This window comes from Dreissena polymorpha, chromosome 14, assembly GCF_020536995.1.
Source record: "Dreissena polymorpha isolate Duluth1 chromosome 14, UMN_Dpol_1.0, whole genome shotgun sequence".
In the NCBI taxonomy this organism is placed as follows: Eukaryota; Metazoa; Mollusca; class Bivalvia; order Myida; family Dreissenidae; genus Dreissena; species Dreissena polymorpha.
In genome coordinates this window covers 35847061-35874035 of record NC_068368.1, presented here as the reverse complement: position 1 = coordinate 35874035, position 26975 = coordinate 35847061, and the positions used below count along the sequence as shown (strand labels likewise).

The following is a 26975-nucleotide window of genomic DNA, read 5'->3' as shown; positions in this document are numbered from 1 at the left end:
ACACAACAGCAGCAGTAATTTACTTAGAATGTCTATATGCAAACGTCTTCTTCGATCATATCTTTTTCTGACTTTGCAGACGGTATTATCAACGTCTCCACGGTGATGGTTATACTGGTAGGAAGCTCAAGCGAGATGTTCGCAGCTTCAACACTAAGAGGACTAATGTTCTTTCAAAGTCTACGTCTCGTGCGCATGGATAGGCGAGCCGGAACCTGGAAGCTGTTGGGTTCCGTTGTGTGGGCCCATCGTAGGTCAATACACTTAACGTTTACACGTGTATTAGTGAAATAGTTTTCTGAGTTCCGAATTTGAACTTTCTATATGTAGTTTATACATTTCTAGAACCTTCTGGGTACTCTTCTATGGGTAAGTCACTTGCAGCGGTAAACGCTTTATTTTCATTATTGTCCTTTGGAATAGTTTTGTCGTACATTTGAACATAAATGAAAATTATTTAACGAGCAAATAGTTAAGGTTTATTGTAGTGGACTTCAAACGTTTTATGCAAAATTAAGCGCCTAGCATATGTCAATTAATTTTGAATATGTTAACCTGATATTTATTGCATATTTAAGCTATAACACAGCAATTGAATTCACAAGTCACAACACACTTTCTCGGAATCATCGTTTATTTACATGTTATGTTGTACAATACCATGGAAATATATAGCCAAACTTGCTGAACATTGTCCATATGTGTATATAGAAAATGTCAGAGCGTATGTACATATATTATAAACTGAAATAACAGAAAAATGTGTATGCGTGTACATGTTACCGGACAAAACTGAAAATAAATACTGCGAAATCCAAATTACTATAAAGCTTCAATACACAAGCAGAATATATTGTCTGATTGAGCTGATACCATTTTTATGCCATTACAATTTCAGACGTTTTCTGCAGTTTTATTTTAATATCATCATAATATATATCATCATGATATGTTTCTAATCAGTAGATGCGTTCCATTTCTAAAAGTATGTGCCTCATTCTGGAACAACATGGCTACATGAATGTGCGTCAAGTGTCGTCCTTGATTAGCCTTTAACGTCCGTACTGGCCAATCAAGGACGATTCTTTCTGATTTTATGGAATCGTTTATTTGAATAAAACTATCTAAATAAAAATCCAGTTAAGGTGGAAAATATCCTTCCTGATTAGTCTTTGAAATTTGCGCTTTAATACTTTACGCCTATCCATTCAGTCCAGTTTGGCCTTAACGAGACTCATTAAATGATAGTACCAAAGAGGTTCCGCGTTTTATATGAGCAGGAGCACTTCAGGTTAATGTGTGTCTATTTATATCATGACCCTATCATATATTTTTTTCTAAATGGCATTTAAAATAACTGAGTATATATTGTTTATGTTACATAAATCAGAGGACACATCTCACAACGTCCTTATTGAATCTATTTCAGGAGTTGTTGACACCAGTTTACATAGGTTTTCTAGGCTTGCTTTTCTTCTCATATTTGGTGTACCTTGCCGAGAAAGATTACAACAAAAATCGCTTCGGAACGTACGCAGATACATTGTGGTGGGGAGTGGTAAATAACACAACATCATTGAAGCCAATAAAATGTTATTTATGACCTCGTAGGCTGTTAACCTTCGAAACCTTTAAATTTGGATCATTGTAAAGTGAGTTTGCCGTGACTTACAATGCTAAGCAAGTAAGACATGTAAATCACAATTTTTCATTACCACTGGGTCCTCATTCAATAAGATAATGTAGCTGTAGAATAATGACCAACGTGCGTCCAGTGTTTCGTGTATATATTATTATTCACATTCGGTTTTAGATGTGGATCACTATCCGCCAGACATCTTGTGGGATCATACGAGGTTGTTAATTAAAGATTCATGACTCCTGTCTTAAACAGGGGTCTTGGTTATATTAGTTTGTTTGAAATATCTTGTCGATTAACATATTTTGGGAATAAGAAAGCATCGTGATAAAGAGCATACTTAACATCAATGACCCGTTCTTAGATTTGCGCCTGTCTTTATCCCACCTTATTAAGCAACATATTCAATTATTTTGACAAAATTATTATATATGATAACTGGTCAATAGTTATTAAATATTTAAACAACAAAAATAAGCAAAAATACATATATTATATAATTAATCTTACGTTTTAATTGTGACACAATGTGTACATATAGCATCACTTGTTATAAAAAATGCGGAGATATATTTTACCTGAAGTGTTAGGAAACGAATTAAGACCGTAGCAAGTGTTACTTTCACGCGACATATAAGGACCTCTGGCATTGTTAATCAAAGAATGAATTAATTTTATATACACGGTTACAACACGAAAGTAGACTCTAAAATAGGTTTATGCAAATGTGTAATTTCTCTAGGATTTAATGTTGAATATCATGATTTCATTTTTCCTTACTTTGAATAATACATTATATTCGACTTTCCATTTCATACTTGTCAAACATTGTGTGTAACATCTTTCTCATTTTTATGTATGCCTATTAATAAAATTGATCTGAAAGTAATATACATGGACAACTGAAGGAATGGTTGATTAAAAAAGAAGTAAGTATAAAGGACACATAAATTACCGCTTTTGATGAACAATATATTTTATAAATATTACGTTAAAGGGGATCACAAATGTGAACATTTAGAATGTAACGACCTATTCCACCGTACAAACTACACATATTTACGAATATGTATTTACGCCAGAAATATAATAATGCATTTCTTCTGGAAGGGGTTTTCAACACATCAAATCGCTACACCAACATCTATTGCAAAATAACCGATTTTTATTTATCCGTTGAATGATTGTTTTGGTTATAAAATATATCATAACTGGTATCATTATGCTTAAGTTACGTTTCGTTCATACGTATTATTCAAAATAATGAAATATAGTTACTCTTTAAACATTAATCGACTTAATATCAGTAAATTTAATTCTTATAGAGATATCATTGTTTATGCAATACTACAACCTACACACGATAATGTTTTGAACAACAGTGTGCATCTAAGAATTGTATTGTATTTTAAAACTGTATATTTTGTAATTTACGTGTATATACATGCAACTTTTGAACTTTATATATATCACTCTTATCGGTCGAAATAACTTCTGCATAATATCTACGATTTCTTTTACGGTCAGGCTTAACATTTGAGATCCTAAAGATTATCTGATACTTCAACCACATTAAAAGTTTGGTTTAGAAGGGAAGTGTTGTGTTTGAGCGATAGCGTTTTTCCAACCTAATCACTACGACATAATGCAACCATAATAATGCAGAACAAACATAGCCATGCTAGTTAGGAGAAACGTTTCCATGATCTTTAAGAGTAAACATTGTCGTGATGTGTAAGAGGTATCATATCCGTGATACAATCATATTTTTTGTTTCGATGTTTCGACATATATATAAATCATTGAACATATGATGTGTACTTGTGTATACAATACATATTATTTTGTGACACATTTCAGGTGGAGGACATTGAATCAAAGCTAGATCTACTTATAGACATGTATAAGAAAGACAGAAAAGTTTTAATTCAATCGCGGACTTTTGAAAACACTGCACACGGTAAGCATGCTCACACTTCTATGAAGCCCAGATCGATTCTAATCGACAAGCAATATACCAGTGAACCATCATCCCCTATAATTGATAAACATCCCAAGAAAATGATGTTGAGAAATCATTCGGATTTAAGTTCTCGAATTCGTAAGCGTGTAACGTATCGATTGAACTCCGCTCCACTTCCTAAACCGGTTGCTAACGAGCAGGCGGAATCCAAACTTTTATTGCGAACGTGGATGCAATACCGATGTGTCGAATGAAGATATTGCCGAAGAGGTAACACACGATCCAATGGTTGAACTTGTAAACGAGACCGGTCGTTGTATGTTTGACTTACATGAAGAAAATGCTAACAACACGAGTAATGATGAGGAGGTGTTTCACGACTCTCACACGGTTTTAAATGATATGCATACCTCTGCGAATGTTCAAAATTGTTGCTCACAAAACGCGGTGACGACAGCAGTGTCAGGCTTCGACCACATAAAAACTGAGTGCAAAATCGACATCGATCATGAAGAAGATATCAAAAATGAGAAATATTGTTTAACCCGAGCTTGTCCAATACTAAATGAACCATCAGATCATAGGGTTTTGGTACCTTTGGGAATGGTAAATTCACTTGTCTCTGATGTAACGGATGTTTAAGTATATTTATTGAGAAGGTATTTCGGCTGCAACAAATATGTTGTTAAGAAGTGAGAAGAGTCTATAAATTAGATGAATTTAAATACAACCGTACCATCATAGTTCCCTGTTTAAACAACGTTAAGATTGTCACACTGGTACAAACAACACAAATTATGTTATTGCTATGAATAGTGTTAGCATCGGTATAGATGTAACCATTTTACTTAAGGTAATGCTGTTTTCTGTTATTATTATTGTGTGTTTGATACATCAATCATATTTTGTGTGAAAATCATTTTATTGTTAACGTTTCTCGTTCGAGTTTGAATATATATATTCTCACGGTATTAGTGTGATCATTTTATTAGATGTTGCATTCGCACTTTGCTGGAAACTTAAATATTGTTCTTATGTCTTGATAAAGTGTTTTTTTGTGCGCGCGCGTAAAAATACAACATTAAATACCAACATAAATATTTGGATGGTATACTAAACACGTGTCTATATTACAATTTCTCTGCGAGAGTTACCTAAGATACTATCATCCCTTAAATGCAGACTTAATGCGGGAGCTAAGTATGCAATTGAACTGATATAGACGTGTTTTGTTTTTCTTAACGAGGCGTTTCGACGGGTTCAGTGGTATTTTAACTAAAATGCGCAATATTCCGGCTTTCTAGACGTCCCATTCCCAAGGTCTGATCAGGATCTTTCATTTCCGCTAATAAGACCTAAAAAAGTGAGATACTTAAAAGCTAACAAGATAGCTATTTAGCGATAGCGATTTAAACGTGTTTAAACTGGTAATTTACTTAATCATAGGGTTGTAGTTCTGTTTTCTGAACGATTCCTCCAATTTATTACAAGATATAAATACAAAATGAAATAGGTGTTGTTTACGTAGTGTCTTTAATACATTACACATATATATGTCCCTTAAATCCAAGTAGACATGCGTTATCGGCTAAACTGCAAAAGGTGTTTATTCGCCAGTTTTAAGTTTGCAATCAATGAACTTATGTCACAATTACGTAAGACGAAGCAACAATACTCAACATGAGTTGTCACGCCAAATTATAAGTGGAACTTGTTTCTTTTTTTATTTTTAAAAAAGGTGCTTAGGTGAAATTATTTTATAGTTTTTCTCAGTAATTAAACTTGACTATACGCATTGAAAACAAACAAATAGAGAATACCAGGTCGGTGCCGATAAAAGCACAGTTTATTTTGCGAGGCTTACAAACTCTAAACCACGAGCCTTGGCGAGTGGTTCAGATTTTCTAAGCGAGAAAATGAACTTTACTTTATTCGGCACCGACCTAGTATTCGATTTATCCCATCAATTTTCTTAGTCGTACATTATTTAAAAAAAATAGAATAGGAAAATCGAACTAGATCTACACGGACAATTCCAAAGTTATTTTAAGCAAACATTGTTTCATTATTTTAATCGTGCCGAGCCTAATACATAACAAAAAGATCAGTAACTAACCTGTTTTTCTGTTAATCATACCTCTACGTCCCCGATTTTTAAGAAATAATGACCAATAAACTCTTAACAACTGCAGCTTGAGCTTGAAAGAACATGCATTGTGTCGTACGACGTGTTAATAGTGACGTCACGAGTACGCGCACTTAATATTTGTAAATAATGTTTTTTTGCTTTTTGGGTTGCATTATGTTTTAAAAACATATTACATCTTGGTATCAAATTGTTTGTTTTGTTGAATCTGATTCGATTTTACTAAAAATGATTACTTTATAGTTGATTCCGATTAATATGACCAATCTCCGCCGCGCGTGACAACTATATTTCAGCACTGCCGAAATACAGGAAAATTTATTCAACAGTGGTTTATTTCGACAATGCACGTCTGATGATGGGATAAAATACCGTACTTGATATTTTATGCCGAAATGCATAACAATACCTGTAAGGCAAACCCATTTTCATTTCATTGAACTTGTATAAGTTTCAATCATGTGCCTATAATTCGTGTAATAGAAAATAACGCATCTATAGAGTACTAAATTAGATGTAAAACATTAAAATAAGAAAGATTATCACGTAGTATTCCAGAGTATCTTCCATATGCAGTCAGCAAAGGCTTAGCAGGAAGACACATTCCGCGGTTAAGGATTTTTTTTTTATTTCAATGATGTCTCTTTTGAACGAAAAAAAGTGTAGGCGGAAATCGACGTACATGATCAGCTTGTTTTGACTGCACAGATCGATACTTGGCGACACTTAACGCACATGCATTAAAACAGGCTTTTCCGAGTGCAGTTAATTTGTACTAAAGGTAAATGCTGTAAATTGTCAGTGTGTTAAACGTCATTGTGCAGAGGTATAATCAAAGCTAGGTTTAGTGTGACGTAAAATGCATTAAGGATGTTTTGTCCGAAATTCTCTCTTTGTCCGAATTTATACGAATTGATCCTAGCGGTTGAGTTCAGAAGCTCAGAGACTACAAGAAAAGACAATAGTTGTGTATATACTACAGTGTACATAGACGGTGGAGGACAACCCGATACTGGTTGTGGGAACGATAACCTTTTGTTTAACTCTACAGATCTGGTAGAGGCTCGTCTACATAGGCGGTGAAGATATACAACAACAACATGGCCGCAAAAAACTGTTATTGTTGGCGTCAAATAAATACCTTTCAATAGCCCAAAATAGTTTTTTATTACATGATTAGCAGATCAGGAAAACCCTCATACTTCCTTTGTAATGTGTATACAAAAAAGAAAATCCACTTAAACCCAAGTCTCACTTTTGCCGGTAGAGCCCCGGTCCATCCCGGATTGCTAACGCCGGTCGACCGGCGAGGACCGGATGATTCGTAGCGTAGACATTTTTTAACGCAGTCACACTATTTGCCGGTGCCGCCCCGGTTGAAGCCGGTCAACAGCCCGGCAGAGTCCCGGTCAACCCGGACTGGCTACGGTTTATCCCGGTCAAACCCCGGTTGTCGCCGGTAGATCCCCGGTGAAAGCCGGCAGCATCCCGGCATAGCCCCGGTTGTCGCCGGTAGTGCCCCGGTGAAAGCCGGCAGCGTCCCGGCAGAGCCCGGTATACCGTAACACCGCCGGCGCTTACCGTGTCTATACCGGCATCAGCATCGGCTACAACAACGCCCCAGTTTCACCCCGGTCGTCTCCGGTAATGCTCCGGCGGAGCCCAGGTGAATGCCGGTGGCATTCCGACAGAGCGCCGGTTTTCTTATGTAACGTAGCTTTACCGGGACTCTAACGGCTTTCATTAAAATGAAAGAAAAGAAAATTGTATGAACAAGTTAACGCTTTCTGCGCAGATTGAGGGTGTTGACATGTTGATTTTCTCTTCTTTCTTCGCATTTTTCTAAGTATTGTTATATTCTGCATTGATCATTAAAGTTTAAATACAATTCACCGTACAATATTTTTTTCTTGACATTTTCAGTTTTTAAGCCCCCAAATTTGTTTCCTCCATTTTTGTGTGGACCTTTAATTTACAAAATTCACTCTCATTCATCCGAATATTGAACAAACAACACTTTTTAAGTATTTATTAATTAATAAATGCATAATATATACAAATATGATAGTTTATAACATGTGACCAAAGGAATAAAGAAACAAGGGCTGTTTGTAAAACATGCATGCCCCCCTATATGGGCTGTCAGTTGTAGTGGCAGCCATTGTGTGAATACGTTTTTTGTCACTGTGACCTTGACCTTTTACTTATTGACCTAAAAATTAAAAGGGTTCATCTGCCAGTCATTATCAATGTACCTATTAAGTTTCATGATCCTGGGCGTAAGCATTTTTGAGTTATCATCCGGAAACCATTTTAATATTTCAAGTCACTGTGACCTTGACCTTTGACCTAGTGACCTGAAAATCAAATGGGGTCATCTGCCAGTCATTATTAATGTACCTATGAAGTGTCATGATTCTAGGCCTAAGCATTCTTGAGTTATCATCTGGAAACCATTTTACTGTTTCGAGTCACAGTGACATTGACCTTTGACCTAGTGACCAGAAATTCAATTGGGATCATCTGCCAGTCATGATCAATGTTTCTATGAAGTTTCATGATCCTAGGCGCAGGCATTCTTGAGTTATCATCCGGAAACCATTTTACTGTTTCGAGTCACTGTGACATTGACCTTTGACCTAGTGACCTGAAAATCAATAGGGATCATCTACCAGTCATGATCAATGTACCTTCGAAGTTTTATGATCCTAAGCGTAAGCATTATTGAGTTATCATCCGGAAACCATTTTACTATTTCGAGTCACTGTGACCTTGACCATTGGCCAAGTGACCTGAAAATCAATAGGGGTCATCTGCACGCATGATCAATGTACCTATGAAGTTTCATGATCCTAGGCCTAAGCGTTCTTGAGTTATCAGCCGGAAACCATTTGGTGGACGGACCGACCTATGGACCGACCGACGGACCGACCGACATTAGCAAAACAATATACCCCCTCTTCTTCGATTCGAAGGGGGGGGGGCATACACATTAACAAACAAGTGATGGCATCATCCTTCGAAAACGAGAAAAATTGCAATCTCTAGTCACGAGTCTTTTTTAAAATAATTTGTCAAACGAGAGCTGTCATCATAGGATGACATATGTCCCCTATAAACGCTTTGATAAAAGTTATAGCATTTACCGAAACCTAAACGCAGATTTCGAGACCTAAACTCGGACCCTCAGTTCAAGGTCAATGTCACAGGGGTCTAAATGTTTGTGCGTATGGAAAGGCCTTGTCCATATAAAAATGCATACCAAATATAAAGGTTATATCTCATAGAAGTTATGAGCATTTTTCGAAACCTTAACGCAGATTTTTAGACCCTTAGTTCAAGGTCAAGTCAACAGGGGTCAACACTTTTGTGCGTATGGAAAGGCATTGTCCATATACACATGCATAACAAATATGAAGGCTTTATTTCAAGGAACATAGAAATTATGAGCATTTTTCGAAACCTAAACGCAAAGTGCGTCGGAAAGACGGAAAGACGGACGATCACTATATGCCCTCTTTTCTTCGCAAGGGGGCATAAAAACATGACAAAAGTAAATTACAATCTTCGAAGATAGAAATCATCTACAATGTATGCTTGAATGAAAAATAAAGAAAACAAGAGCTGTCAGAGGGCATCGCGCTCGACTATTCGAGTGCTTGACAGTATAACATAAGCCATCATGGGGAAATTGTTCAAATTATTCAATAACGTCAAGGTAATAGTTCAGGTATATTTTCAACAATCTATTGAACATTTGTAAAAACATAAAACAAACTAACTTTTCCCAAGTTGGATAGCAATAGCTTGGGTGGAATGTTTGGATGGTCCTTCAAATATAAATATTTTTTTTAACCGTTTTTCAAAGAAAGAAAAATTATTTTTGGGTTGGGTAGGGGGGTTGAGCGGGGGTATAATGTGGGGTGTGATCATTTATTAGACAATTTTTCAAAAATATAAAAGGAAAAAAACATTTTTTTTTGGGGGGGTGGGGGTGCAGGAGACTGAGCTAGGGCGTGGGGTATTGTTTTGTTTGGGTTGAGTCCATTGTGGTATTCAGGTAAGTGTTGTATTGTCAAATTATGAATACAATCTTATCATACATAAAGAAGTTATGGCAATTTAACTGAAATTTATTCTTGTGACCTTGAGAGTCAAGGTCATTCAAAGGTCAAGGTACAATTTAACTTGCCAGGTACAGTACCCTCATGGTAGTTAAAAATATTTGAAGTTTGAAAGCAATAGTTTTGATACTTTAGAAGTCAAGTGGATCTAAACACAACATTTAAGAAAAAATTCAGTTGCTAAGACAAAAAAGGGCCATAATTCTTACAAAATGCTTGATACAGTTGTCTGCTCTAGTTTATAGAATAGGGCCATGTTGATAAAAAAGTTTGCAAAATATGAAAGCAATATGTCAAGGGATATTGAACATATTTGATGTGGTACGCAAACTTTAACATAGATTGATCAATAAAATGCATATTCTAAATGGAAAAAGGGCCATAATTCTTTCAAAATGCTTGATACAGTTGTCTGCTCTTGTTTATAGATTGGGGTCATGTTGGTAAAGAAGTTTGCAAAATATGAAAGCGAGGTGGTACGCAAACTTTTATATAGATTTATCAATAATATGCATATTCTAAGTGAAAAAATGGCCATAATTCTGACAAAAGGATTGATACAGTTGTCTGCTCTTGTTTTAAGTTTGGGGTCATGTTGGTTTAAGATGTATGCAACATATTAAAGCAATATGTCAAGGGACATGGAAAATATTCGGGGTGGTACGCAAACTTTAACATTAATAATATGCATATTCTATGTGAAAAAAGAGCCATAATTCATGCAAAATGCTTGATACAGTTGTTTTCTCTTGTTTAAAGGTTGGGGTCATGTTGGTAAAGAAGTATGCAAAATATTAAAGCAATATGTCAAGGGGCATAGGAAATATTGGGGGGGGGGGGTACGCAAACTTTAACATCATTTATATGCTTATTCTAAGTGAACAAAGGGCCATAATTCTTACAAAATGCTTGATACAGCTGTCTGCTCTTGTTTATGGGTTGAGGTCATGTTAATAAAGAAGTATGCAGAATATTTAAGCAATATGTCAAGGCACATATTTGGGATGGTACGCAAACTTATATATTTGCACGCTCACGCTCACGCCGACGCCGGGGTGAGTAGGACGGCTCCACTGTATATATTTCATATATAATAGGCTTAATAACAATAAGCTAAAAATGGGGGTCACCAGTGAAAAGTTCCCGCTTTACAATCACGGTTACCCCCCTTTTCCAAAAACGCCATACTGAATTTGAGATTTTTATATGTGAGCATAAAGATGAGCTTAATGTTCAAATTTTTTTATAAATAGATAAAAAAGAGGAAAAGCCTATAATAAACTCAAAAACATATAAACATACATACATCTCATATGACATGTGTGAGATAGAACCTACTCAGTGCAGTAAGATTTGCTAACCTAGTTTGAAATGCACGTGAAATGCGTTCTTCTAAAAATAAGGCTTGAAAATGTTACAGGGAAATAAGAACATTAAACATTAATTAACAAGGCACATTTAATCATTCAATCAAACACGTTTAAAAGAAAATAGATTCGTCAATTTATCAACGACTAGTGATACTAGTGATATTAAACTTTAAACTTATTATGACAAACAAAAAAATACATGATTGTCATGATAGTTCTTTGAAGAGCTTTGACAGGTTGGAATTAGTGTCTTCAAAAGACGCTTGGCATTGGTGACCCTGGGCTGACCGTCAGAGTTATTCATTATAAAATGTTCTTGAGACCATCGCGTTCAAAGATCATTTTAAGATGCATAAGGTTGAGTCCAGAGCCAGCTATACTATTTATGTTGTTGCAGCATTGAACACATGACTGTAAACAAGAACACTCAGTGACTGCAAGTTCCTAGCTTTTTAACGGGTTGAATCTGAGTCCATAATCTGTCTGGTTTCATTTTCCTCCTGCACAGGTAATCAGCATACAATGTATCACTGAAAATATAACACCATTGTTGTCTTAAAGTTTTCTCTGTAATCACTCACGGTGTTCCGTCAAAATATATATTCCTCATTAATGCGTTTTTCCAAATGTAAAACTTTCTGATGTACGAAAATTGATTTCAGTTTAATGACGTTGCTAAATTGAGAGCAATTATCACAAGTATGCAATTACAGTCAACACATAATGCAATTGTAAAGCAGTAACAATATATATATGTCGGCTCTTTAGATCTCATTAAACCCCATACACATAAAGGTTAAAGGTGCAGTTTATAGTCTGCTTCGATAACGTATGCATATTTAGTCGACTTCGACATTAACCCACCGAACACTGGGATTTAAGTCGTCCGTTTACATATGGCCACAAGGCAGCCACGGCACATTGACTTATTTCCCTCTCAGGTACCTATTTATACACCTGGGTAGAGGGATTTATTTTTTGCTCAGAAAAATCCAGTGCCCCAAGCGGGAATCAAACCAGGGCCCTTTTGATCCCTAGACCAGCATCCTACCACTAGACCACTGTCCCCACATGACATAACATAAAGCAACATGGTGGCTATTTCTGAACTGACGCATCAGGTTTCACAGCAAGGTAGTTTCAGCCATGAAACATTTTAATAACGTTGCTATTGTGGATCTTAAAACAATTGATGAAATGACGTATTTTTTGTTTTATGCTATAGTTTAGTTTGAAATGCAATTAGTTAGGTTAATGTTTCTTTGCATGTATGTTCTTTTTAAAATGATTTTAAAGTGACCGTTCCCCGTTTTTTGGTAAATTGAATAAATTGACAACATTTTTTATTAGTTTCAAAGTGCCGTTGTAATTATGATACTTGCGAGGAAAAAGTAATACTGAACATTAACTAGGCTCTAAAATGTCAATTATATTCATCGTTTGACAATTAAAAGCACCATAAACTCTCAAAATTAACGACTATGTTTTAAAATATTTCGTAAAATAAAGTAAAATAAACCCATACAAAAATTAGAGTTCCTTATAGCCAAACGTTAAACGCTAGATGTGGTTTGGAAATATAGATTTAAAGAGATAAAAAATAATTTGTTTTATTTTTTGTGACAATATATTCCATGTTAATTTCGCGCCACCATATCCGCACATTTAAAATTTTGAAAAGAAAAAAAGGACATCCAAATAATCACAGTACTGGCTTATTTTATAAAATAAAATTAGCGAAAACATTTTTTGTATAACCTTATGTCAATGTCCTGTACATATGCTATAATCCAGATAATGTCATCATAAACCTATTTATTTCCGTGAATTTTCTTACTATGGAATAGTATATTTCGTGTGCGCGTAATTAAAAACGACAAAAACAACAACACACGATTTTGAATGACTAAATGATTGGTTCCGATATTATAGAATCTGTAAAGAGCTTTTAATCTTATTAACTTAGAATCTGGGACGACACTTGAAATGCATGACATGCAACGGTATTCGGGTGATTAGTATTATCGAGAAATGGTATAAATTACACAAAAGAGTCAGTGTGTTAAACGTAATTGTGCACAAGTGACACTAAAACATGCACTGAAGACCATTTGCATTACCTATTCGAACACAAACAAACAGGTTCTAAAACGGAAACTATAATTTATCAGTACGCCTTAGGGGAATTAAGCGTAAAACACATTTGAAGGGACAACAATTAAACTGCGTTGTCGTGTCTTCAGGAAATGATGCTAGTTAGATTACTACCAAGAGCGTGATTGCAATATTCCGCGATTCACAATAATGTTTTTGAGTCATATCATAACCGAACTGTAAGGTATGATTGTATTTTGTAGAAGCCCTGCAAAAAATATTACATGAGTCGTGTCGTGTTGTTATTTGTTTTCTCTTAAAATATGTAATCCTATTCACAATAAATGGACTGTTGATATGACAAAACTCTACACGATTTCTAATTTAGGTTGTACCTGCCTAAATAAAACAAGAAAATGATATCGCTTAGTATTAAAGACAGTTGGTATAATATGTTTATGTCGTTTTGCTTGTGATTGTCCAGTGATCGAGAATTAAGATAAATAATAGAAAAGTGCTGCAAAGAGTATGTAAACCTTACATAAATGAACATACATTAAGAAATAATGCAAAATCAGTTAGGAATTTGCTGATGATGCCGGTAGTAACTTTAATCGTTGCAGAAAGGTTGATTTAATATATTTTCTATGCCATAACTCACTTTTAAAATGTACAGGACTACATTTACAATTGGTTGCTTGTGGAATTTCGGTAATAAATCTAAGAATGCTTACCAAACATAGTTATCAAGGATATCGTACTTAGGCAACCAAAATGTACAGCTTTCACGTTTTACTCGTAAAAGCACGTACAGTGTTCCGTTCACGAAATATATTTCAGTCATTATTGTGTATTTTCAAACGTAATACGTTCCCATGTACGAAAGTAAATTTCAGTTAATGACTTTCTTACATTGGATACAGTCTTCCAAAATATTTAATTACAGTCAAATCACACTGCAATTTTGGAGCTATGAGGATAAACTTGTATACGTGTTTCCTCGTTAGATTACATTAAACGTCATTATAAAAACTATAGCAACATGATTGATGTTATTGCATGAAAGCCTTCGTTTTTCAGCAATAAAGTTACATAAACAGTGCATCCTTAATTACGTTGCTATGGTTGCTCTTAAACCCCTAAGTGATGACATCACATTGTTATTCTCTTCTGCTGTAGTTAAGTCTGAATTGCAATGCTTTTAGACTATTGTTTCTGTACACGTGCTCTTAAATCATTTCTAGGATAAGTGTGAGGGTTTATTTTGCACGTACCCGGTTTAAACTTCAATTCCGTGCAATGGCCCTTTCAAAGCTGTTACCGTAGCTTTCATCTTTTTTTGTTATGCAATACCAGACAGTAACTCCTGAATTGTTCAAGCATTATGTTCATATGACTTTTATTATTGAGAGTTTTCTGTTGGTATATTTAGCGCATAAGCAAGACACGTAAAGTATTTATAAGCACGCTAAATCCGAAGGTCGGAATACTATTAAATCAAAAGCTTTAAAAATATCAACAATTTAATACACAGCGATTGTGGTTTAAATTAATTGGAGTTCCGTGAAATTCGGTCTATGATTGACACAAAGTATCAAACAAATTTCAATGCTCATGGCTTCAAAATACTCCCAAATGTTCCTCGTTACATCCCAAATCTTTGAAACTCCGAAACACACATTTTTAAATGACAAAACACGCACGGCAAAATTTGCAACACGTAGCATCACATTTTGTGGCAGTGAATGTTACTGAGTCTATATCTGTTTATTTCATTTAAAAGATTGACTTAAACATAAAAGTGTTTGAAAGTTCTCAAGGTTATAATAACAGTTAATATGTAAGATTTTAAATTTGTAATTGAAAATGCTACCGAAATTATCACAAGGTTTGCTTATGTTTTTACACACGAACAACGAAATATGTGTATGGCCTATGACAATCTCTTGCCCATCTGATGCATTCCATACACTGGTATCATTAAGGGTTTTATTAACATTCAAGTTTGTCATCTTAAGATTCAATAGTATAGTCTATATGACAGATATATATTCTTTATTCAGGAAAAAAGGCAATATGCCCATCATTCATCATATAAAACAATACAAAGAAATATATAACTGGTTAATGGTGAGGTATGTTACGTCACGTTAGGTATCTGTACATACATATTGTAAATTAAAGATACATATACACATCATTGAAAGACGACTCAACAAGAAACAAACTGTTAATGACTAAATAATAGGTCTCGCTAAAATAGAAGCTTTGAAGAGCCTTTCAGAGTATATGTAGCCTTAGGACCTGTTACCTATTAAACTGCAGGGATGCTGCATTTACTAAGAATGTTATTGTAATCATTTACACGTTGTTGTTTTTACATTAAAGGTGCGTATCAACGCATACTGTGGATATACATTATATTTTAAAAAGATTCATTAGACCGTTTTTTAAATTTACATTTATGTTTAAATTTTATGAACAAAAGACCATACAACGTACACATCATGATATCGTGATAATTTTTCTGACGCAGGAAAATAGAGAAATAATAAAACTGTAACGCAAAGCTTATTCTAAACACAGTCGTACTGTTTAGAATTATGTATATTATAGTTTTAAAGTTTTTTGTTTGCAAAACAATGTGTTGACGTATTTTGTCTTAAATATAAAGTCCGTTTCTATTCGTAAGATGTGTAAAGATGTTTGTATTTTATATTGAATTGTAAACTGAATTCGTATTTTTTTAAAACTTAAATTGAAGGAATTTCAAACAAAACTTAAATATTTGGATTAAAAAACGAATACAATAACAGGAACATTTATAAAGTGCTTACCACGCGGCTTGAATCTAGAATTTCTAGCAGCAGCAAAAGATACCGCGCAGACTTTAGAACATACATGGTAGTGTATAACGCATTTTGCCTAATATTTAATGAAAACCGCTTTACTAATTTTACGATTTCGATTTATGATAATCGATACACGAAATCTTTAATTCCGGGCTTTATTGTGGTTGATATGAGAATTTAAGTGATTGAAAACGAAAATTCATTTTAATAAACAGGGAAAAATAACGGTGTAAATTCTCGAAGATTATTACTATTTTAATGAGTAAAACAATCTTATTTTTGACGCCATGACGTGAGCATTCGATCGTTATAATCCAGTATATTTGTTTTTAAAATAAGTTAATGGTGGGAAAATATGCGCAACACGTATTTTTTATAATTTATCTGTTCACTATCGATTTAAAATACATAATCTACCGAAAAACAAAATTTCTGTTGATGTAATGTACTATCTAATTAGTCAAAAGTGTTATTTTGCACGCAATTTATACATTCCTTTTTTCGCAAGAGAATGTTCCAAAAACATACCAATCATACACAAACCACACACCGTGACATACAGACCAGCACTGTGCATTTGTGAATTTCAATGTTCTGTTCAGGTGCATTACCACGACCGACATCTTTAATTTCCTTGATTGTTCACCAAAATGGCATTGTGTCGCAAAAAGTTTTAAAAGACAAACAATAAAACCATAGAATCTCGTTACATCTGATAGACAGACGACAAGACTCGTGATCGTTATACAAAAGCTGAACAAAAATTTTGTTAGCAAGGATATGGATGCGTGCTGAAATTGATTGCCTTAGCACCTTTATTTCAATATTAAGCATTATAAAGTACAATATGAAATACAATGTAATTTGGATTTGAAAATAACGCAATTAAAATCCTCATGAATGCTTATTCGATAGCACACGAATAATGGCAACTGTTTTTATCAAAGAATAATAGTAATCTTCTCACCGTAACAATTTAATTTAAATGTTCTTTTTTTCCATTTGCTTGGAACTTAAAGGGACCTGTTCACGTTTTGGTAAATTAACAAAATTACAAACCTTTTTTTCAGATTCGCACATTTTCGTTTTGTTACGATATTTGGAAACACTAATACTACGCATTTACCATGCTCTAAAATATCCATTATGCATATCCTTTGACGATTTGACGATTGACCTGAAAATTATAAAGCATTGCAACGCGAAACGATTGAATACCTTGAAGAGTTCTGTTGTTGTCGTTATGTTTTGTGACACAACAATGATTGCTTATATATAATATAAAGAAGTAAAACTCCAGCTGCTGGAGCAGTATTGCATTCCCATTATATACAATTAGTGAATCCTTTTTTTAAATTCATTTATCAATATAAAGCATTTGATGACAAACTTCAAATACTGCTAAAATCTGTAAAAAGGTCCCTTTAAGATTACAACGTCAAAGAGAAACACACATTCTGTGAACGGTATAATAATTTCCTTCACATATATCACAATAAAATAACTTTTTGAAGTTCTTTTCTGTAAAATCGTTACCTAAGAGACAGTTATCTCATAAGCGCAGTATTTCTGCGAATGCTTTGTACGCATCTATAACGTTGTGGACCATATTATTTTCTTTAAGAGGCATTTCCACCGTTATTATGGTATATTAATAAATAATCAAACTTCTGTTTTATGAAGTTGTAGTTGTTTAAAATGAAACGAATGTGTCTGCACTATACGCATGCGCACTTTTGTCCATCGTAAGTTGCGCTCGTAATTGAATCATTCGAACCGTACATCGACACAATTATATGTTTGTTGCATTTTTGTACACTATTCAATCAATATATCAATGATGCAAATCATATTTATAAAGCTTTGGAAAAGCCGTTGTTTAAAGAACTGTATATGATTACAAGAAATACCATACATATTTGTGGCCCGTATATCCAAGCAGATAATTCTTTATTTATAAGAATTTTAGGTGCCGTGGTTACGTTTTTCTTCTCAATAATTTATCATAACCATGCGTATGATATGAAACACAATAACAAAAAACTATTGATGATATTTTATGCTTCAATTTATAGCAATACGTGTTAACAACTCACACATTCCACCCATTTTCATTTACCAAGTATGTCTTTTTATGGTGTGCATAAACTCGTTTTGTTTCAAGCGATATGTATATCCAGTTAAACTATGATAACTCCATTAAATAACAATACATACGGATACAAATCAGTCAAATCAAATATAAATATTCAAAGAATTAGTCTTTCGAAAATTATATTGCATTTATCATTTCTTTAGGTTTGCCTACCGTATGCGGTCCGTTCAGGCTAATAACGGAGGACAATTTCCGCTTTTATGGGAATTTTCGTTTATAGTAGGTTTTTTTGTAAACGTAAATCCAGTGTAGGCTGGAATTGCCGCCCCATATAAGGATGCGGGGATTGTAAGTTTAATCTGAGACGACACATATCGCAGATGCATTAAGCCCTGCGTTTTAGAGTGAGCCAAATTAAAAAAATGTGACAGTGTGTCCAACGTACATGTGCACTATTTGCAAAATGAAATGTATTGAAAGCAGTTTGAATTGATGAGAGCTCGAATGCTATATGACATAATCTTTGACACACATAATAATAATAATAATAAAATATTTCAAAGACTTATAAAATATCATAGAAAAACCTATCCTACTTCCTAACACTAGTCCCATATCATGTCTTGCGGTATGTATTATATAGGCCGAGCTGGCATCATATGGAAACATGTATCCTTTGATTAATTAATTGGGTATATTAGAATGTACACTGCTCTACCTATCTGAACTTTAAGTCTTTCCTGTTCAATTATATAGACAACGCTCCCAATCTATATTCGTCCGTATGTTACGTGCGACTACAACTCGCGGCGGGTTTTATCTTAAGTGTCATCGTGGACTTCATATCTGAATGCCAATCTAAACAACAACCCGTCATTGGTGTATTGTCTTTGGACTGAATGTACGCCCATGCACCACGATGCCAGATGCTATCTTTGTATTTTCGATATTGGTTAAAGAGGGAATTTGCAAATTTAATTTCTGATGTTTAATATTGTTCCAATATTTATAATATTTAGTCTATTAATATATTATATTTAACTTGTATTTATTAGTATATTTATGATATTTAATTTCATAACTTGATTATCCATCTTGCTATGCGACAGCTATCTGAGTGGTTTTTAAAACGCAAACATTATTCACCAGCCACATTCTTGGGCATTAAAGAGTATAACACCATTGCATTGACAATAATTTAACCGGATTTTCGATTTTTATTTTCCGATTTCAACCAGATTGTTAGTTTGAATTTCACGATATGCTTTTAAGTCAAATATGACCGATGTTTGGTTTTGTAGCCCCGTTAATTATACATTACGTGAGTCAAACTGCTGTTCAGACAGAACTATTCTTCACATTAGATGGAGTGTCACAATTAAAAATTACCTACACGATAAAACACAAACTCTGCGTAGAGTTTCCCCCGCCTCATGTTGCAGGTACTCGATCGCTTAACCTCTTCTAGTATTAACACAATATGCTTTATATTGGTGTTATTTTTCGCTTCTGTTCCATCAGGCTTTGATACGTCCGTTAAGTATGAAAATCTAAAGGAGATGCAATGAGTTTGTTAACCTTACATAAATGAACCAACATAATTAAATCATCCAAAATCCGCAGGGCTTTTGCGGATGCGTTCTGTGAAAATGTTTGGTGTTGATTAAATATAGTTTCGATTCAAAAAGTCCACTTTTCTTATCAGTTCATTTGATGTTGGTAGCTTGTGGACGTCCTTCCATATATTTTAGAACCCTTATCAAACATAATTATCAAGAATGTGTTACTAGCGCAAAGACAAGTAAAGTCTTCATGTTAAACTATGAAATGCATGATGTTTGGTAACAGAAATATATTTTACTCATTTTTGAGTGTTTCCTGATGAAGTAATTTTTTTGTGTACGAAAATTTCAATTAAATGACGTTGATATATTGCAAACAGTCATCCCAATAGTGTACTTACAGTGATCATACATTGTAATTGTAAAGCAATAACCTTATACTTGTCACCTCTTGAGATCACATTAACCATCATTATAACATAATAAAGAACGATCATGGCTATTCTTTTCACAGAAGCGTTCGTTTTCTAGCAATACAGTTACATGACTTCATTTTAAATGTGTACATTAGTTATTTTCTTTATTGCTATGGTCGATATTAAACGATTAAGTTATGCAATCGACGTATAATTCTTTTTTTGTAGTTAAATTTGAAATGTTAGGTTACTGTGTTTTACACATGCGTGTTTTGTAATTAATTTTAAGATCAGTTTGAATGTTGACATGCCTGTGATATGGTTTTTATCTCAAATGTCATGCTTTAGCGGTTTCGAAGCAGTAACCCTTCTTAAATCATTGATTTGGTATTTTAATACATGGCATTCAATTCCTGTATAATACCGGAAAATGATGACATACCTTATATACAAATGACTATATGTTGGTAGTTTAGGCACATATGCGGTAGTAACAAACGTTAAATATTGACCAGCAAACATTTACTAATTGCGAAGATTTGATTTTTTTTTATCAAAAGCATTGAAATCCTGTACTTTTTAATTTGGTGATTTGATCTGATACCATTAAAGGGGCCTTTTCAAAGATTTTGGCATATTTTGAAGTTTGTCATTAAATGCTTTACATTGATAAATGTAAACATTGGATCTTAAAAGCTCCAGTAAAAAATCAAGAATAAAATTTAAAAAAGGAAAAAAAGTAGCCGTTACCAGGGTTCGAACCAGTGACCCCCGGAGTCCTGGAGTTAGTCTGAAGTAAAACGCATTAGCTCCCTCGGCTTTTCCGCCGGGTATAAACAGTTTAAGTATTTTATACCTTATATAAGCAATCTTCGTAGTTTCGTAAATTTAAACGACAACAACAGAACTCTCCAAATTATTCAATCGTTTCGCGTTGCAACGCTTTATAATTTTTAGGTTTTCAAATCGTCAAAAGATACATATAATAGCTATATTGGACTATGGTAAATGTTCAGTAATACTGTTTTCTCACAAATATCATAATTAAAACGAAAATTTGCGAATGTGAAACAACTTTTTTTCAATTTTGTAAATTTACCAAACCGTGATCCCTTTAATACCAAGCAGCCGTTGCATCAATTAATTACAGGACAGTGGATGGCATGTCAAGTATTAAACATTTTTTTTGTCTACGTATGACATGAAGTATCTAACATTCTTTCAAAGCATATGGTTCTCAAATACACCGAATTGTTCATCATTCCAACTCCAATCGTTTGAACTCATTAACAGAACAATAACGAAACACACAAGACCGAGATGTGCACAACGTACCAGCACCAACGTTTTGTGTTTGCTTCTGTATTTTTCCGTTAAATTACCAGTGCTAACTAGTTGATCTTACATTCATTTCATTGCAGAACAGATTCCAGATTTACAAAACAATCACCGAAAGCGTTGGCCGACCGAAGTTAGAGAAGTAAACGCAATACAAAGATGTATTAGAAAGTTCTTTTGGAATTAATAACAATTCAATTGCACTTTGGATTAAAAAATATGTGATTACACACGAAAAACGAAAGATGTTTTGTATCCTCTTTTTAATATGATTATAAACATTATTTGCAACGTTATTATTGAAGTTCCAATTAGCATTCCAGACAATTGGGAACTGTGTTAAGACGTAATGGAATATTGTGTGTGCGCGACACAATATGACAGCACAACAACAAAAACAACGTTTGTTAAACATATCAATTAATTGTTCACTTTCAGTGATCTTCATTTAAAAATATGCTCTAAGAGGTTAGCTGAACTTAAAATGCGTTGAGAGTAACGCAAACACATGCTAGTCTTTAGTGCGGAAGTTATTGCTATTTTATCACAGCAATTTGAAAGGTAGTGTTATTAAATGATTTAATCACATTTCAAGAAAATTGGCTTTCTTCTTTAACGTAAGTGTACGTGTATGACGAAATACAATACATTGAATGCCTATTTACGTATTACAGAACTCAAACGCGAAAGTGCAATTCTGAATTAAAAACCGCTATAAATCAGTTCTAATTATTGAATAATAATTAAGTGTATTGTCTGTCATACAGGGATTGAAACTTTGTGGGTTGATGCCAGCTTTTCTATTGGATTTCATTGCTGCTTTTTCCTGTATTTTCACGATGATGATCTGACATATTAATTATATGATGATATATTCTTATTTGTTTTGTAAACAATAAGTGTATGGTTGACACTTGATCGTAATTTCATTTCATCGTTCCTCAAAAAGTTGTAATTCTGTTGCTCTTAGGTCCTTCCTCCCATTCAGTAATTACATGATAAATAAATAGAATGCGTTTTAATTCCCGTTTATTATTGTTTAATTTGAGTTAAAATGCTATATGTTGTTTCGTATTCTGCCGTACTGTCAAATAATACGTTACCATCATACGTATAGGATCTGGCACGAGTTGTCATAGCATACCATAATTTATTAAACGAGTTCAGGAATTTAGTTTGTAAGAGAGCCTTTGGCGAGCTTACTAACGAATTTCCTGGACGAGTTTAATAAAATATGGTATGGTATGACAACGAGTGTCAGATCTTTTTTTCACATGTTTTTAAATGAGCAAATTAAATAAATATTTACGCAAACATAATGATAAATCCCGAATGTTGTTTACATTTCGTGACGCCATTTGACATTGCAACGTCATTTCAGCAAAATAACTAAATGCGACTGGTCAATAAACGAAAACTTCGCAAATGAAAACGCTGAAAAATGTTGTATTTCACATGTTTAATAAGAAAAATATGTAATAGTTGTATTACATGGGAAACATGGTATAGCATGTGATAAAATTAAGCATGAATACGGGTAAAGTTTCTCTTAAACGCAATTATATTGACAGAGAGAAAAAAGAGGCAATTGTAAAAAAAAAAAATCCCATGATTATAGGAAATGGTATTCACATAAAAAATATTCACCATACTAGACACTGCATGTAAGTATGTGTGTAGTTTTATTGTTTATATTTTATATGCCTTATCGTCACAAACAAATGAATGCATGCGAAACAAAACTTATCAGTTCACAAAATGGAGTACTTTACGACCAATTCTCATCACTAAGCCTTCACGTGTACTCGTAACCATACATAGTGTCTTTGAGTCGTTTAAACTAATCTATTCTGAACATCGGTATTTGTCGATTTTTGATTTTAATGTGTTTTCAAACAAAACAGATAACATGTATTAAAATCAATTTTTGTTCATGTTTAGGTTCCATGTTTTCTTCTTTATTTTTATTTGTTTTTGATCAACGTATTATCTGATAAACAGTAAAATCGTTTAGATGCATGATAAAGCACGTGACGCGAGCGTTCTATTATTTTTCAATAAAGCAAACAATGAATGCTGAAAAACTATATCGGAGGAGCATTTTTTCCCAAATTCATTATAAAACGCAAAATATTAACATACATTGATATAAACGGAGATCAAAACAGATAAAATACGGATAAATAACATATACAATAAAAATTCAGACGAATTAGTTAAAAAACACATTAAATTAAGTATAGTTTTAAAAAGTTACAAATAATGATCTTAAGAACAGTCTTAATTATACATGAACAAATCTCCAGTAGTCTGTGCGTATTCGCCCGTATGACATTAACCCATTTATGCCTAGTGGACTCTCCCATCATTCTAAATTTGATCAATGTATTTCCAAAATTAGGGATGTCTAGTATATTTATTTCTATATTTATATTATTTCCTACATAAACTCCTTTAAGCGAACAGCGCATACCCCGATGAGACATTATGCGGCGTCTCATCTGGGTCTACGCTGTTTACCAAGGCCTTTTTTCTAGACGCTAGGCATAAATGGGTTAAGACACAATTAAGGTGCGGCGCCAAATGCAAGAAGACGTGAAGTGTGTGATGACTTTCATTTAAGACTCATTACAGATGTGGTAAACGTCTAGACGACTGGGAAATAGCGCGACAAATGTTATACAGACATAATATGTATTACTATATATGTATTCAAGATTATTGGTCCTCCGTCTGTTGTGCAAGTTATCCCAATAAATACTACGATGGTCATAAACGCTTCCCAACGTTCCGTGGCTAAATGTTTTACATAATGTTAATGTCATACAGTGCGATCAGGTGACGATTGTGTTGTAGACTTAATACATTGTTAAGTGGGAGCTAGATCATTCCATAAGTATCCAAGAAATCAACATTGTTATCACATAATTAATGATATTGTTGTGAAAACATATGTTGGCATTGTTCCATATTTCAATATTTAAAAATCTATCAACATAATTTTGGATAATTAATTCACAAAACATATCCTTCACCTATTTAGGTCAAACTATCATATAACGACCGAGCTTATATATAGCAAGTCTCATTTTTTTAATTTAAAGTCCGTTTTGAATGCGTTGATCGCTGATTTTATGTTGACGCAACTAAATGTTGTGTAAACTAGTTCAGTACGATAAGCGCTTCTGTGCAAACTGATTTGCATATATATATATATATATATATATATATATATATATATATATATATATATATATATATATATATATATATATATAAACACAGCAATATATCACTGGGTCCTAATGGCTGTTTTGGTGGGCGGCTGCTTTCACATTTACACAAATCACGTTAAAATTCCTCGATTTGCATTAGTCGACTCATCGGATTCAGATGGAAATAGCGTTTGAAATAGCGGTTATTCTTGTGTATTGTCTGACCATTTGGGTGTCTGTAGCTATCCAATTCATCAGACGGGACGAACGCGAATAATTATCATTTTAAAAACATTATTTGTTGCTTTCAATCTGGATTTTGATTTCTTTGAATATGTTTGCTCTTTCTCCGAAATGTGACTCAAAACCATGATTTAAATGGATCTATTTACATATCACGAATTCTCATGTAGACGATACTGTAGTCCGTGTACTGATGCAATATTCTGATGGCCATGTGAAAATGAAACTTTTCACAAGTCTCCCCACGGGATTCAGCAGCAAATGGCAACTGACATTGAATTAATTAAGAAGTATTGTCAGGGCAATCAGAGTCCGGAATACAATAAAATAACTATCGAACGGAATGAAACACGTACGTAAAAAGAGAAGACGAATGGGCGCGTAATGTAATAGCTCCCGAAAAGCGGTCAAGGCGACTTGCGCGGTCATTGCCATACATAAACAACATTTGTTTTATTGAATATTATAAAAAGCTGTTAACTATTTAAGAGGTTGTATTGGTTCGTGTTCATCATAAGTAATACATTCAATTTTAGCAGCACTCTTCTAGCGTCTATATTGACGCGGTATTAGTTGTAGTGTGATTTTTACTGTTGAACCTCATGTTTGAACTAAGAGAAATAGTTACGAAATTTATGTCATGCATGTTATACATTCTAAATTACAAAACGTTTATGCAAATGAGTGATATCTTGCTTTTAATATCAATTGTTAACAAAATTGTGTTATGATTTTGACAGAAGAGCTACAACATAAGCAAAATCAACAAAAGCAACAAGTGGAAAGTACAATATGCCACAAAGGAAGATATACAAAACACATTAGAAAAGGAATACATCTTTGTGCTTGAATGCGTTTTTATGTATTAAATAATTCCATTCTATTTCCGCATTGTAAACAATGTGTCAAGTTTCTATAATTTATGCTGAACGAATAAACAGGCAAAAGGCAAAAGGCAAATTGAAAATGATCGCTTGACCTGTATTTATCAAAATTACATTTTGTGCGATATTGAATAATACTGACCAACACGTTCATCTTTTCTTTAAACGAGGAAGTATTAAACATATGCTTATGTTTGATGCATATATACGTACGCCTACGGTCATGTTTATATGTTTACTTATATGAATGTACATGACTTGGTAGTACAACAATAGTAATTTAATATAACCACTTTTACAAAACCTTTAGCAGTTATGCTTCATGTGTCACTTTCATAAATATGAAACTACTATTACCACTTCTTAATGTGCACGGAAAATTTTAAGCAAATTTTATTTGTGAGTTATAATCAGAGAAAAGAAATGCAAAAGGATGGAATTAATTGTAATATGCTAAGTGTTCTCGTTGAAACTAATGCAAATGTCGTTTTCCATTAGGGTAAATCATCACCATCATTTATTCATATTGAATTAACCAAGTTTATTTTGAACCAGAGTTCACGGGTTTGAAATTCGGAGAGATTGTTTTATGTCTAAACCTGTTGTGCACATTCTTGTTTTGTTTTTACCGTTCCATTAGAAGACTATTTCGTCATAAGTAAACATATTCACTATTGTTTCTATAGGCCTAATACGTTAGTTGCAATACATACGATTGAACTTGAAACTAAATGAGCAATACAAACAATTGTCAACACAATCAAAGAACACTCTACACATTGTTCTACGTTATGGTTGCATACACATATGTTAAATAGATATTTTACATTAAATTACATCGGTCATCAAGCAGTGTGGTTTTGGCAAACTGTTAACGTATGTATTTGTTCCGTGTAAAGTTGGGATTCAATTGCTAATAAGTATTGATGCTATTTATAATCGTGAAAACTATAATGCCGGCAATAAGTCACCTTTCAATCGCGAAAAATTCAAATATGTACTCTTATGATGAGGAAGATATGGTTCGTTCAAAT

At 33.7% G+C, this 26975-nt stretch overlaps 1 pseudogene; it reads left to right on the top strand.

The window, feature by feature from the left end:
- LOC127857289 (potassium voltage-gated channel subfamily KQT member 5-like) overlaps positions 1-26975 on the top strand; it is a 54931-nt pseudogene that overhangs the window by 8236 nt on the left and 19720 nt on the right.